Source organism: Triticum urartu, chromosome 1A, assembly GCF_056163025.1.
Source record: "Triticum urartu cultivar PI428250 chromosome 1A, HENAU_Tu73, whole genome shotgun sequence".
NCBI lineage: Eukaryota > Viridiplantae > Streptophyta > Magnoliopsida > Poales > Poaceae > Triticum > Triticum urartu.
The window spans coordinates 37,950,106-37,960,255 of record NC_141873.1 but is presented as its reverse complement, the minus strand read 5'-3'; the positions used below and the strand labels follow the sequence as shown (position 1 = coordinate 37,960,255).

At 49.4% G+C, this 10,150-nt stretch overlaps 31 non-coding genes across 31 annotated transcripts; all 31 read right to left on the bottom strand.

The window, feature by feature from the left end:
* Positions 1-77: 77 nt before the first annotated feature.
* Positions 78-196, bottom strand: LOC147989070 (5S ribosomal RNA). Its single transcript, XR_015614633.1, has one exon. It is a non-coding gene; the product is annotated as a 5S ribosomal RNA (ribosomal RNA).
* Positions 197-405: 209 nt separating this feature from the next.
* LOC147989069 (5S ribosomal RNA) lies at positions 406-524 on the bottom strand. The gene has a single exon (XR_015614632.1). It is a non-coding gene; the product is annotated as a 5S ribosomal RNA (ribosomal RNA).
* Positions 525-730: 206 nt separating this feature from the next.
* Positions 731-849, bottom strand: LOC147989068 (5S ribosomal RNA). The gene has a single exon (XR_015614631.1). It is a non-coding gene; the product is annotated as a 5S ribosomal RNA (ribosomal RNA).
* Positions 850-1,058: 209 nt separating this feature from the next.
* LOC147989067 (5S ribosomal RNA) lies at positions 1,059-1,177 on the bottom strand. The gene has a single exon (XR_015614630.1). It is a non-coding gene; the product is annotated as a 5S ribosomal RNA (ribosomal RNA).
* A 209-nt stretch (positions 1,178-1,386) lies between these two features.
* Positions 1,387-1,505, bottom strand: LOC147989066 (5S ribosomal RNA). Its single transcript, XR_015614275.1, has one exon. It is a non-coding gene; the product is annotated as a 5S ribosomal RNA (ribosomal RNA).
* A 208-nt stretch (positions 1,506-1,713) lies between these two features.
* Positions 1,714-1,832, bottom strand: LOC147989065 (5S ribosomal RNA). Its single transcript, XR_015614629.1, has one exon. It is a non-coding gene; the product is annotated as a 5S ribosomal RNA (ribosomal RNA).
* Positions 1,833-2,041: 209 nt separating this feature from the next.
* Positions 2,042-2,160, bottom strand: LOC147989064 (5S ribosomal RNA). The gene has a single exon (XR_015614628.1). It is a non-coding gene; the product is annotated as a 5S ribosomal RNA (ribosomal RNA).
* A 209-nt stretch (positions 2,161-2,369) lies between these two features.
* On the bottom strand, positions 2,370-2,488 carry LOC147989063 (5S ribosomal RNA). The gene has a single exon (XR_015614627.1). It is a non-coding gene; the product is annotated as a 5S ribosomal RNA (ribosomal RNA).
* Positions 2,489-2,697: 209 nt separating this feature from the next.
* Positions 2,698-2,816, bottom strand: LOC147989062 (5S ribosomal RNA). The gene has a single exon (XR_015614626.1). It is a non-coding gene; the product is annotated as a 5S ribosomal RNA (ribosomal RNA).
* A 209-nt stretch (positions 2,817-3,025) lies between these two features.
* Positions 3,026-3,144, bottom strand: LOC147989061 (5S ribosomal RNA). The gene has a single exon (XR_015614625.1). It is a non-coding gene; the product is annotated as a 5S ribosomal RNA (ribosomal RNA).
* Positions 3,145-3,352: 208 nt separating this feature from the next.
* LOC147989060 (5S ribosomal RNA) lies at positions 3,353-3,471 on the bottom strand. The gene has a single exon (XR_015614624.1). It is a non-coding gene; the product is annotated as a 5S ribosomal RNA (ribosomal RNA).
* Positions 3,472-3,679: 208 nt separating this feature from the next.
* LOC147989059 (5S ribosomal RNA) lies at positions 3,680-3,798 on the bottom strand. The gene has a single exon (XR_015614622.1). It is a non-coding gene; the product is annotated as a 5S ribosomal RNA (ribosomal RNA).
* A 208-nt stretch (positions 3,799-4,006) lies between these two features.
* LOC147989058 (5S ribosomal RNA) lies at positions 4,007-4,125 on the bottom strand. The gene has a single exon (XR_015614621.1). It is a non-coding gene; the product is annotated as a 5S ribosomal RNA (ribosomal RNA).
* Positions 4,126-4,333: 208 nt separating this feature from the next.
* LOC147989057 (5S ribosomal RNA) lies at positions 4,334-4,452 on the bottom strand. Its single transcript, XR_015614620.1, has one exon. It is a non-coding gene; the product is annotated as a 5S ribosomal RNA (ribosomal RNA).
* A 209-nt stretch (positions 4,453-4,661) lies between these two features.
* LOC147989056 (5S ribosomal RNA) lies at positions 4,662-4,780 on the bottom strand. The gene has a single exon (XR_015614619.1). It is a non-coding gene; the product is annotated as a 5S ribosomal RNA (ribosomal RNA).
* Positions 4,781-4,989: 209 nt separating this feature from the next.
* LOC147989055 (5S ribosomal RNA) lies at positions 4,990-5,108 on the bottom strand. The gene has a single exon (XR_015614618.1). It is a non-coding gene; the product is annotated as a 5S ribosomal RNA (ribosomal RNA).
* A 208-nt stretch (positions 5,109-5,316) lies between these two features.
* On the bottom strand, positions 5,317-5,434 carry LOC147989054 (5S ribosomal RNA). The gene has a single exon (XR_015614268.1). It is a non-coding gene; the product is annotated as a 5S ribosomal RNA (ribosomal RNA).
* Positions 5,435-5,643: 209 nt separating this feature from the next.
* Positions 5,644-5,762, bottom strand: LOC147989053 (5S ribosomal RNA). Its single transcript, XR_015614617.1, has one exon. It is a non-coding gene; the product is annotated as a 5S ribosomal RNA (ribosomal RNA).
* A 209-nt stretch (positions 5,763-5,971) lies between these two features.
* LOC147989052 (5S ribosomal RNA) lies at positions 5,972-6,090 on the bottom strand. The gene has a single exon (XR_015614616.1). It is a non-coding gene; the product is annotated as a 5S ribosomal RNA (ribosomal RNA).
* A 209-nt stretch (positions 6,091-6,299) lies between these two features.
* Positions 6,300-6,418, bottom strand: LOC147989051 (5S ribosomal RNA). Its single transcript, XR_015614615.1, has one exon. It is a non-coding gene; the product is annotated as a 5S ribosomal RNA (ribosomal RNA).
* A 209-nt stretch (positions 6,419-6,627) lies between these two features.
* On the bottom strand, positions 6,628-6,746 carry LOC147989050 (5S ribosomal RNA). The gene has a single exon (XR_015614614.1). It is a non-coding gene; the product is annotated as a 5S ribosomal RNA (ribosomal RNA).
* A 209-nt stretch (positions 6,747-6,955) lies between these two features.
* LOC147989049 (5S ribosomal RNA) lies at positions 6,956-7,074 on the bottom strand. The gene has a single exon (XR_015614613.1). It is a non-coding gene; the product is annotated as a 5S ribosomal RNA (ribosomal RNA).
* A 208-nt stretch (positions 7,075-7,282) lies between these two features.
* LOC147989048 (5S ribosomal RNA) lies at positions 7,283-7,401 on the bottom strand. Its single transcript, XR_015614612.1, has one exon. It is a non-coding gene; the product is annotated as a 5S ribosomal RNA (ribosomal RNA).
* Positions 7,402-7,610: 209 nt separating this feature from the next.
* Positions 7,611-7,729, bottom strand: LOC147989047 (5S ribosomal RNA). The gene has a single exon (XR_015614611.1). It is a non-coding gene; the product is annotated as a 5S ribosomal RNA (ribosomal RNA).
* A 209-nt stretch (positions 7,730-7,938) lies between these two features.
* LOC147989046 (5S ribosomal RNA) lies at positions 7,939-8,057 on the bottom strand. Its single transcript, XR_015614610.1, has one exon. It is a non-coding gene; the product is annotated as a 5S ribosomal RNA (ribosomal RNA).
* Positions 8,058-8,266: 209 nt separating this feature from the next.
* Positions 8,267-8,385, bottom strand: LOC147989045 (5S ribosomal RNA). The gene has a single exon (XR_015614609.1). It is a non-coding gene; the product is annotated as a 5S ribosomal RNA (ribosomal RNA).
* Positions 8,386-8,594: 209 nt separating this feature from the next.
* On the bottom strand, positions 8,595-8,713 carry LOC147989044 (5S ribosomal RNA). Its single transcript, XR_015614608.1, has one exon. It is a non-coding gene; the product is annotated as a 5S ribosomal RNA (ribosomal RNA).
* A 209-nt stretch (positions 8,714-8,922) lies between these two features.
* LOC147989043 (5S ribosomal RNA) lies at positions 8,923-9,041 on the bottom strand. The gene has a single exon (XR_015614607.1). It is a non-coding gene; the product is annotated as a 5S ribosomal RNA (ribosomal RNA).
* Positions 9,042-9,250: 209 nt separating this feature from the next.
* LOC147989042 (5S ribosomal RNA) lies at positions 9,251-9,369 on the bottom strand. Its single transcript, XR_015614606.1, has one exon. It is a non-coding gene; the product is annotated as a 5S ribosomal RNA (ribosomal RNA).
* A 209-nt stretch (positions 9,370-9,578) lies between these two features.
* Positions 9,579-9,697, bottom strand: LOC147989041 (5S ribosomal RNA). Its single transcript, XR_015614605.1, has one exon. It is a non-coding gene; the product is annotated as a 5S ribosomal RNA (ribosomal RNA).
* Positions 9,698-9,905: 208 nt separating this feature from the next.
* On the bottom strand, positions 9,906-10,024 carry LOC147989040 (5S ribosomal RNA). The gene has a single exon (XR_015614604.1). It is a non-coding gene; the product is annotated as a 5S ribosomal RNA (ribosomal RNA).
* Between the last annotated feature and the right edge of the window lie 126 nt (positions 10,025-10,150).

Here is a 10,150-nt window from a genome sequence, read left to right as displayed (position 1 = left end):
AAAATAATAAAACGTGGTAAATATATGTCGCGGCCGTGAGCTTTCTTTTGCACGCCGCGCAAAAAAATTTTAAAAAGGGAATGCAACACGAGGACTTCCCAGGAGGTCACCCATCCTAGTACTACTCTCGCCCAAGCACGCTTAACTTCGGAGTTCTGATGGGATCCGGTGCTTTAGTGCTGGTATGATCGCATCCGACATGTTACCCCCGTCTTCGTCCCTTATGCTTGCCCCTCCCAGCTCCACTACAAAGACGATCGTACTTTGCTTTCCCCGCCGCTACACGCGTGAATAATGACCAACGAGCTAAAACTTACCGCAAACGTGCAAAATAATAAAACGTGGTAAATATATGTCGCGGCCGTGAGCTTTCTTTTGCACGCCGCGCAAAAAAATTTTAAAAAGGGAATGCAACACGAGGACTTCCCAGGAGGTCACCCATCCTAGTACTACTCTCGCCCAAGCACGCTTAACTTCGGAGTTCTGATGGGATCCGGTGCTTTAGTGCTGGTATGATCGCATCCGACATGTTACCCCCGTCTTCGTCCCTTATGCTTGCCCTCCCAGCTCCACTACAAAGACGATCGTACTTTGCTTTCCCGCCGCTACACGCGTGAATAATGACCAACGAGCTAAAACTTACCGCAAACGTGCAAAATAATAAAACGTGGTAAATATATGTCGCGGCCGTGAGCTTTCTTTTGCACGCCGCGCAAAAAATTTTAAAAAGGGAATGCAACACGAGGACTTCCCAGGAGGTCACCCATCCTAGTACTACTCTCGCCCAAGCACGCTTAACTTCGGAGTTCTGATGGGATCCGGTGCTTTAGTGCTGGTATGATCGCATCCGACATGTTACCCCCGTCTTCGTCCCTTATGCTTGCCCCTCCCAGCTCCACTACAAAGACGATCGTACTTTGCTTTCCCCGCCGCTACACGCGTGAATAATGACCAACGAGCTAAAACTTACCGCAAACGTGCAAAATAATAAAACGTGGTAAATATATGTCGCGGCCGTGAGCTTTCTTTTGCACGCCGCGCAAAAAAATTTTAAAAAGGGAATGCAACACGAGGACTTCCCAGGAGGTCACCCATCCTAGTACTACTCTCGCCCAAGCACGCTTAACTTCGGAGTTCTGATGGGATCCGGTGCTTTAGTGCTGGTATGATCGCATCCGACATGTTACCCCCGTCTTCGTCCCTTATGCTTGCCCCTCCCAGCTCCACTACAAAGACGATCGTACTTTGCTTTCCCCGCCGCTACACGCGTGAATAATGACCAACGAGCTAAAACTTACCGCAAACGTGCAAAATAATAAAACGTGGTAAATATATGTCGCGGCCGTGAGCTTTCTTTTGCACGCCGCGCAAAAAAATTTTAAAAAGGGAATGCAACACGAGGACTTCCCAGGAGGTCACCCATCCTAGTACTACTCTCGCCCAAGCACGCTTAACTTCGGAGTTCTGATGGGATCCGGTGCTTTAGTGGTGGTATGATCGCATCCGACATGTTACCCCCGTCTTCGTCCCTTATGCTTGCCCCTCCCAGCTCCACTACAAAGACGATCGTACTTTGCTTTCCCCGCCGCTACACGCGTGAATAATGACCAACGAGCTAAAACTTACCGCAAACGTGCAAAATAATAAAACGTGGTAAATATATGTCGCGGCCGTGAGCTTTCTTTTGCACGCCGCGCAAAAAAATTTTAAAAGGGAATGCAACACGAGGACTTCCCAGGAGGTCACCCATCCTAGTACTACTCTCGCCCAAGCACGCTTAACTTCGGAGTTCTGATGGGATCCGGTGCTTTAGTGCTGGTATGATCGCATCCGACATGTTACCCCCGTCTTCGTCCCTTATGCTTGCCCCTCCCAGCTCCACTACAAAGACGATCGTACTTTGCTTTCCCCGCCGCTACACGCGTGAATAATGACCAACGAGCTAAAACTTACCGCAAACGTGCAAAATAATAAAACGTGGTAAATATATGTCGCGGCCGTGAGCTTTCTTTTGCACGCCGCGCAAAAAAATTTTAAAAAGGGAATGCAACACGAGGACTTCCCAGGAGGTCACCCATCCTAGTACTACTCTCGCCCAAGCACGCTTAACTTCGGAGTTCTGATGGGATCCGGTGCTTTAGTGCTGGTATGATCGCATCCGACATGTTACCCCCGTCTTCGTCCCTTATGCTTGCCCCTCCCAGCTCCACTACAAAGACGATCGTACTTTGCTTTCCCCGCCGCTACACGCGTGAATAATGACCAACGAGCTAAAACTTACCGCAAACGTGCAAAATAATAAAACGTGGTAAATATATGTCGCGGCCGTGAGCTTTCTTTTGCACGCCGCGCAAAAAAATTTTAAAAAGGGAATGCAACACGAGGACTTCCCAGGAGGTCACCCATCCTAGTACTACTCTCGCCCAAGCACGCTTAACTTCGGAGTTCTGATGGGATCCGGTGCTTTAGTGCTGGTATGATCGCATCCGACATGTTACCCCCGTCTTCGTCCCTTATGCTTGCCCCTCCCAGCTCCACTACAAAGACGATCGTACTTTGCTTTCCCCGCCGCTACACGCGTGAATAATGACCAACGAGCTAAAACTTACCGCAAACGTGCAAAATAATAAAACGTGGTAAATATATGTCGCGGCCGTGAGCTTTCTTTTGCACGCCGCGCAAAAAAATTTTAAAAAGGGAATGCAACACGAGGACTTCCCAGGAGGTCACCCATCCTAGTACTACTCTCGCCCAAGCACGCTTAACTTCGGAGTTCTGATGGGATCCGGTGCTTTAGTGCTGGTATGATCGCATCCGACATGTTACCCCCGTCTTCGTCCCTTATGCTTGCCCCTCCCAGCTCCACTACAAAGACGATCGTACTTTGCTTTCCCCGCCGCTACACGCGTGAATAATGACCAACGAGCTAAAACTTACCGCAAACGTGCAAAATAATAAAACGTGGTAAATATATGTCGCGGCCGTGAGCTTTCTTTTGCACGCCGCGCAAAAAAATTTTAAAAAGGGAATGCAACACGAGGACTTCCCAGGAGGTCACCCATCCTAGTACTACTCTCGCCCAAGCACGCTTAACTTCGGAGTTCTGATGGGATCCGGTGCTTTAGTGCTGGTATGATCGCATCCGACATGTTACCCCCGTCTTCGTCCCTTATGCTTGCCCCTCCCAGCTCCACTACAAAGACGATCGTACTTTGCTTTCCCCGCCGCTACACGCGTGAATAATGACCAACGAGCTAAAACTTACCGCAAACGTGCAAAATAATAAAACGTGGTAAATATATGTCGCGGCCGTGAGCTTTCTTTTGCACGCCGCGCAAAAAATTTTAAAAAGGGAATGCAACACGAGGACTTCCCAGGAGGTCACCCATCCTAGTACTACTCTCGCCCAAGCACGCTTAACTTCGGAGTTCTGATGGGATCCGGTGCTTTAGTGCTGGTATGATCGCATCCGACATGTTACCCCGTCTTCGTCCCTTATGCTTGCCCCTCCCAGCTCCACTACAAAGACGATCGTACTTTGCTTTCCCCGCCGCTACACGCGTGAATAATGACCAACGAGCTAAAACTTACCGCAAACGTGCAAAATAATAAAACGTGGTAAATATATGTCGCGGCCGTGAGCTTTCTTTTGCACGCCGCGCAAAAAAATTTTAAAAAGGGAATGCAACACGAGGACTTCCCAGGAGGTCACCCATCCTAGTACTACTCTCGCCCAAGCACGCTTAACTTCGGAGTTCTGATGGGATCCGGTGCTTTAGTGCTGGTATGATCGCATCCGACATGTTACCCCCGTCTTCGTCCCTTATGCTTGCCCCTCCCAGCTCCACTACAAAGACGATCGTACTTTGCTTTCCCCGCCGCTACACGCGTGAATAATGACCAACGAGCTAAAACTTACCGCAAACGTGCAAAATAATAAAACGTGGTAAATATATGTCGCGGCCGTGAGCTTTCTTTTGCACGCCGCGCAAAAAATTTTAAAAAGGGAATGCAACACGAGGACTTCCCAGGAGGTCACCCATCCTAGTACTACTCTCGCCCAAGCACGCTTAACTTCGGAGTTCTGATGGGATCCGGTGCTTTAGTGCTGGTATGATCGCATCCGACATGTTACCCCCGTCTTCGTCCCTTATGCTTGCCCCTCCCAGCTCCACTACAAAGACGATCGTACTTTGCTTTCCCCGCCGCTACACGCGTGAATAATGACCAACGAGCTAAAACTTACCGCAAACGTGCAAAATAATAAAACGTGGTAAATATATGTCGCGGCCGTGAGCTTTCTTTTGCACGCCGCGCAAAAAATTTTAAAAAGGGAATGCAACACGAGGACTTCCCAGGAGGTCACCCATCCTAGTACTACTCTCGCCCAAGCACGCTTAACTTCGGAGTTCTGATGGGATCCGGTGCTTTAGTGCTGGTATGATCGCATCCGACATGTTACCCCCGTCTTCGTCCCTTATGCTTGCCCCTCCCAGCTCCACTACAAAGACGATCGTACTTTGCTTTCCCCGCCGCTACACGCGTGAATAATGACCAACGAGCTAAAACTTACCGCAAACGTGCAAAATAATAAAACGTGGTAAATATATGTCGCGGCCGTGAGCTTTCTTTTGCACGCCGCGCAAAAAAATTTTAAAAAGGGAATGCAACACGAGGACTTCCCAGGAGGTCACCCATCCTAGTACTACTCTCGCCCAAGCACGCTTAACTTCGGAGTTCTGATGGGATCCGGTGCTTTAGTGCTGGTATGATCGCATCCGACATGTTACCCCCGTCTTCGTCCCTTATGCTTGCCCCTCCCAGCTCCACTACAAAGACGATCGTACTTTGCTTTCCCCGCCGCTACACGCGTGAATAATGACCAACGAGCTAAAACTTACCGCAAACGTGCAAAATAATAAAACGTGGTAAATATATGTCGCGGCCGTGAGCTTTCTTTTGCACGCCGCGCAAAAAAATTTTAAAAAGGGAATGCAACACGAGGACTTCCCAGGAGGTCACCCATCCTAGTACTACTCTCGCCCAAGCACGCTTAACTTCGGAGTTCTGATGGGATCCGGTGCTTTAGTGCTGGTATGATCGCATCCGACATGTTACCCCCGTCTTCGTCCCTTATGCTTGCCCCTCCCAGCTCCACTACAAAGACGATCGTACTTTGCTTTCCCCGCCGCTACACGCGTGAATAATGACCAACGAGCTAAAACTTACCGCAAACGTGCAAAATAATAAAACGTGGTAAATATATGTCGCGGCCGTGAGCTTTCTTTTGCACGCCGCGCAAAAAAATTTTAAAAGGGAATGCAACACGAGGACTTCCAGGAGGTCACCCATCCTAGTACTACTCTCGCCCAAGCACGCTTAACTTCGGAGTTCTGATGGGATCCGGTGCTTTAGTGCTGGTATGATCGCATCCGACATGTTACCCCCGTCTTCGTCCCTTATGCTTGCCCCTCCCAGCTCCACTACAAAGACGATCGTACTTTGCTTTCCCCGCCGCTACACGCGTGAATAATGACCAACGAGCTAAAACTTACCGCAAACGTGCAAAATAATAAAACGTGGTAAATATATGTCGCGGCCGTGAGCTTTCTTTTGCACGCCGCGCAAAAAAATTTTAAAAAGGGAATGCAACACGAGGACTTCCCAGGAGGTCACCCATCCTAGTACTACTCTCGCCCAAGCACGCTTAACTTCGGAGTTCTGATGGGATCCGGTGCTTTAGTGCTGGTATGATCGCATCCGACATGTTACCCCCGTCTTCGTCCCTTATGCTTGCCCCTCCCAGCTCCACTACAAAGACGATCGTACTTTGCTTTCCCCGCCGCTACACGCGTGAATAATGACCAACGAGCTAAAACTTACCGCAAACGTGCAAAATAATAAAACGTGGTAAATATATGTCGCGGCCGTGAGCTTTCTTTTGCACGCCGCGCAAAAAAATTTTAAAAAGGGAATGCAACACGAGGACTTCCCAGGAGGTCACCCATCCTAGTACTACTCTCGCCCAAGCACGCTTAACTTCGGAGTTCTGATGGGATCCGGTGCTTTAGTGCTGGTATGATCGCATCCGACATGTTACCCCCGTCTTCGTCCCTTATGCTTGCCCCTCCCAGCTCCACTACAAAGACGATCGTACTTTGCTTTCCCCGCCGCTACACGCGTGAATAATGACCAACGAGCTAAAACTTACCGCAAACGTGCAAAATAATAAAACGTGGTAAATATATGTCGCGGCCGTGAGCTTTCTTTTGCACGCCGCGCAAAAAAATTTTAAAAAGGGAATGCAACACGAGGACTTCCCAGGAGGTCACCCATCCTAGTACTACTCTCGCCCAAGCACGCTTAACTTCGGAGTTCTGATGGGATCCGGTGCTTTAGTGCTGGTATGATCGCATCCGACATGTTACCCCCGTCTTCGTCCCTTATGCTTGCCCCTCCCAGCTCCACTACAAAGACGATCGTACTTTGCTTTCCCCGCCGCTACACGCGTGAATAATGACCAACGAGCTAAAACTTACCGCAAACGTGCAAAATAATAAAACGTGGTAAATATATGTCGCGGCCGTGAGCTTTCTTTTGCACGCCGCGCAAAAAAATTTTAAAAAGGGAATGCAACACGAGGACTTCCCAGGAGGTCACCCATCCTAGTACTACTCTCGCCCAAGCACGCTTAACTTCGGAGTTCTGATGGGATCCGGTGCTTTAGTGCTGGTATGATCGCATCCGACATGTTACCCCCGTCTTCGTCCCTTATGCTTGCCCCTCCCAGCTCCACTACAAAGACGATCGTACTTTGCTTTCCCCGCCGCTACACGCGTGAATAATGACCAACGAGCTAAAACTTACCGCAAACGTGCAAAATAATAAAACGTGGTAAATATATGTCGCGGCCGTGAGCTTTCTTTTGCACGCCGCGCAAAAAAATTTTAAAAAGGGAATGCAACACGAGGACTTCCCAGGAGGTCACCCATCCTAGTACTACTCTCGCCCAAGCACGCTTAACTTCGGAGTTCTGATGGGATCCGGTGCTTTAGTGCTGGTATGATCGCATCCGACATGTTACCCCCGTCTTCGTCCCTTATGCTTGCCCCTCCCAGCTCCACTACAAAGACGATCGTACTTTGCTTTCCCGCCGCTACACGCGTGAATAATGACCAACGAGCTAAAACTTACCGCAAACGTGCAAAATAATAAAACGTGGTAAATATATGTCGCGGCCGTGAGCTTTCTTTTGCACGCCGCGCAAAAAAATTTTAAAAAGGGAATGCAACACGAGGACTTCCCAGGAGGTCACCCATCCTAGTACTACTCTCGCCCAAGCACGCTTAACTTCGGAGTTCTGATGGGATCCGGTGCTTTAGTGCTGGTATGATCGCATCCGACATGTTACCCCCGTCTTCGTCCCTTATGCTTGCCCCTCCCAGCTCCACTACAAAGACGATCGTACTTTGCTTTCCCCGCCGCTACACGCGTGAATAATGACCAACGAGCTAAAACTTACCGCAAACGTGCAAAATAATAAAACGTGGTAAATATATGTCGCGGCCGTGAGCTTTCTTTTGCACGCCGCGCAAAAAAATTTTAAAAAGGGAATGCAACACGAGGACTTCCCAGGAGGTCACCCATCCTAGTACTACTCTCGCCCAAGCACGCTTAACTTCGGAGTTCTGATGGGATCCGGTGCTTTAGTGCTGGTATGATCGCATCCGACATGTTACCCCCGTCTTCGTCCCTTATGCTTGCCCCTCCCAGCTCCACTACAAAGACGATCGTACTTTGCTTTCCCCGCCGCTACACGCGTGAATAATGACCAACGAGCTAAAACTTACCGCAAACGTGCAAAATAATAAAACGTGGTAAATATATGTCGCGGCCGTGAGCTTTCTTTTGCACGCCGCGCAAAAAAATTTTAAAAAGGGAATGCAACACGAGGACTTCCCAGGAGGTCACCCATCCTAGTACTACTCTCGCCCAAGCACGCTTAACTTCGGAGTTCTGATGGGATCCGGTGCTTTAGTGCTGGTATGATCGCATCCGACATGTTACCCCCGTCTTCGTCCCTTATGCTTGCCCCTCCCAGCTCCACTACAAAGACGATCGTACTTTGCTTTCCCCGCCGCTACACGCGTGAATAATGACCAACGAGCTAAAACTTACCGCAAACGTGCAAAATAATAAAACGTGGTAAATATATGTCGCGGCCGTGAGCTTTCTTTTGCACGCCGCGCAAAAAAATTTTAAAAAGGGAATGCAACACGAGGACTTCCCAGGAGGTCACCCATCCTAGTACTACTCTCGCCCAAGCACGCTTAACTTCGGAGTTCTGATGGGATCCGGTGCTTTAGTGCTGGTATGATCGCATCCGACATGTTACCCCCGTCTTCGTCCCTTATGCTTGCCCCTCCCAGCTCCACTACAAAGACGATCGTACTTTGCTTTCCCCGCCGCTACACGCGTGAATAATGACCAACGAGCTAAAACTTACCGCAAACGTGCAAAATAATAAAACGTGGTAAATATATGTCGCGGCCGTGAGCTTTCTTTTGCACGCCGCGCAAAAAAATTTTAAAAAGGGAATGCAACACGAGGACTTCCCAGGAGGTCACCCATCCTAGTACTACTCTCGCCCAAGCACGCTTAACTTCGGAGTTCTGATGGGATCCGGTGCTTTAGTGCTGGTATGATCGCATCCGACATGTTACCCCCGTCTTCGTCCCTTATGCTTGCCCCTCCCAGCTCCACTACAAAGACGATCGTACTTTGCTTTCCCCGCCGCTACACGCGTGAATAATGACCAACGAGCTAAAACTTACCGCAAACGTGCAAAATAATAAAACGTGGTAAATATATGTCGCGGCCGTGAGCTTTCTTTTGCACGCCGCGCAAAAAAATTTTAAAAAGGGAATGCAACACGAGGACTTCCCAGGAGGTCACCCATCCTAGTACTACTCTCGCCCAAGCACGCTTAACTTCGGAGTTCTGATGGGATCCGGTGCTTTAGTGCTGGTATGATCGCATCCGACATGTTACCCCCGTCTTCGTCCCTTATGCTTGCCCCTCCCAGCTCCACTACAAAGACGATCGTACTTTGCTTTCCCCGCCGCTACACGCGTGAATAATGGCCAACGAGCTAAAACTTACCGCAAACGTGCAAAATAATAAAACGTGGTAAATATATGTCGCGGCCGTGAGCTTTCTTTTGCACGCCGCGCAAAAAATTTTTAAAAAGGGAATGCAACACGAGGACTTCCCAGGAGGTCACCCATCCTAGTACTACTCTCGCCCAAGCACGCTTAACTTCGGAGTTCTGATGGGATCCGGTGCTTTAGTGCTGGTATGATCGCATCCGACATGTTACCCCCGTCTTCGTCCCTTATGCTTGCCCCTCCCAGCTCCACTACAAAGACGATCGTACTTTGCTTTCCCCGCCGCTACACGCGTGAATAATGGCCAACGAGCTAAAACTTACCGCAAACGTGCAAAATAATAAAACGTGGTAAATATATGTCGCGGCCGTGAGCTTTCTTTTGCACGCCGCGCAAAAAAATTTTAAAAAGGGAATGCAACACGAGGACTTCCCAGGAGGTCACCCATCCTAGTACTACTCTCGCCCAAGCACGCTTAACTTCGGAGTTCTGATGGGATCCGGTGCTTTAGTGCTGGTATGATCGCATCCGACATGTTACCCCCGTCTTCGTCCCTTATGCTTGCCCCTCCCAGCTCCACTACAAGACGATCGTACTTTGCTTTCCCCGCCGCTACACGCGTGAATAATGGCCAACGAGCTAAAACTTACCGCAAACGTGCAAAATAATAAAACGTGGTAAATATATGTCGCGGCCGTGAGCTTTCTTTTGCACGCCGCGCAAAAAAATTTTAAAAAGGGAATGCAACACGAGGACTTCCCAGGAGGTCACCCATCCTAGTACTACTCTCGCCCAAGCACGCTTAACTTCGGAGTTCTGATGGGATCCGGTGCTTTAGTGCTGGTATGATCGCATCCGACATGTTACCCCCGTCTTCGTCCCTTATGCTTGCCCCTCCCAGCTCCACTACAAAGACGATCGTACTTTGCTTTCCCCGCCGCTACACGCGTGAATAATGGCCAACGAGCTAAAACTTACCGCAA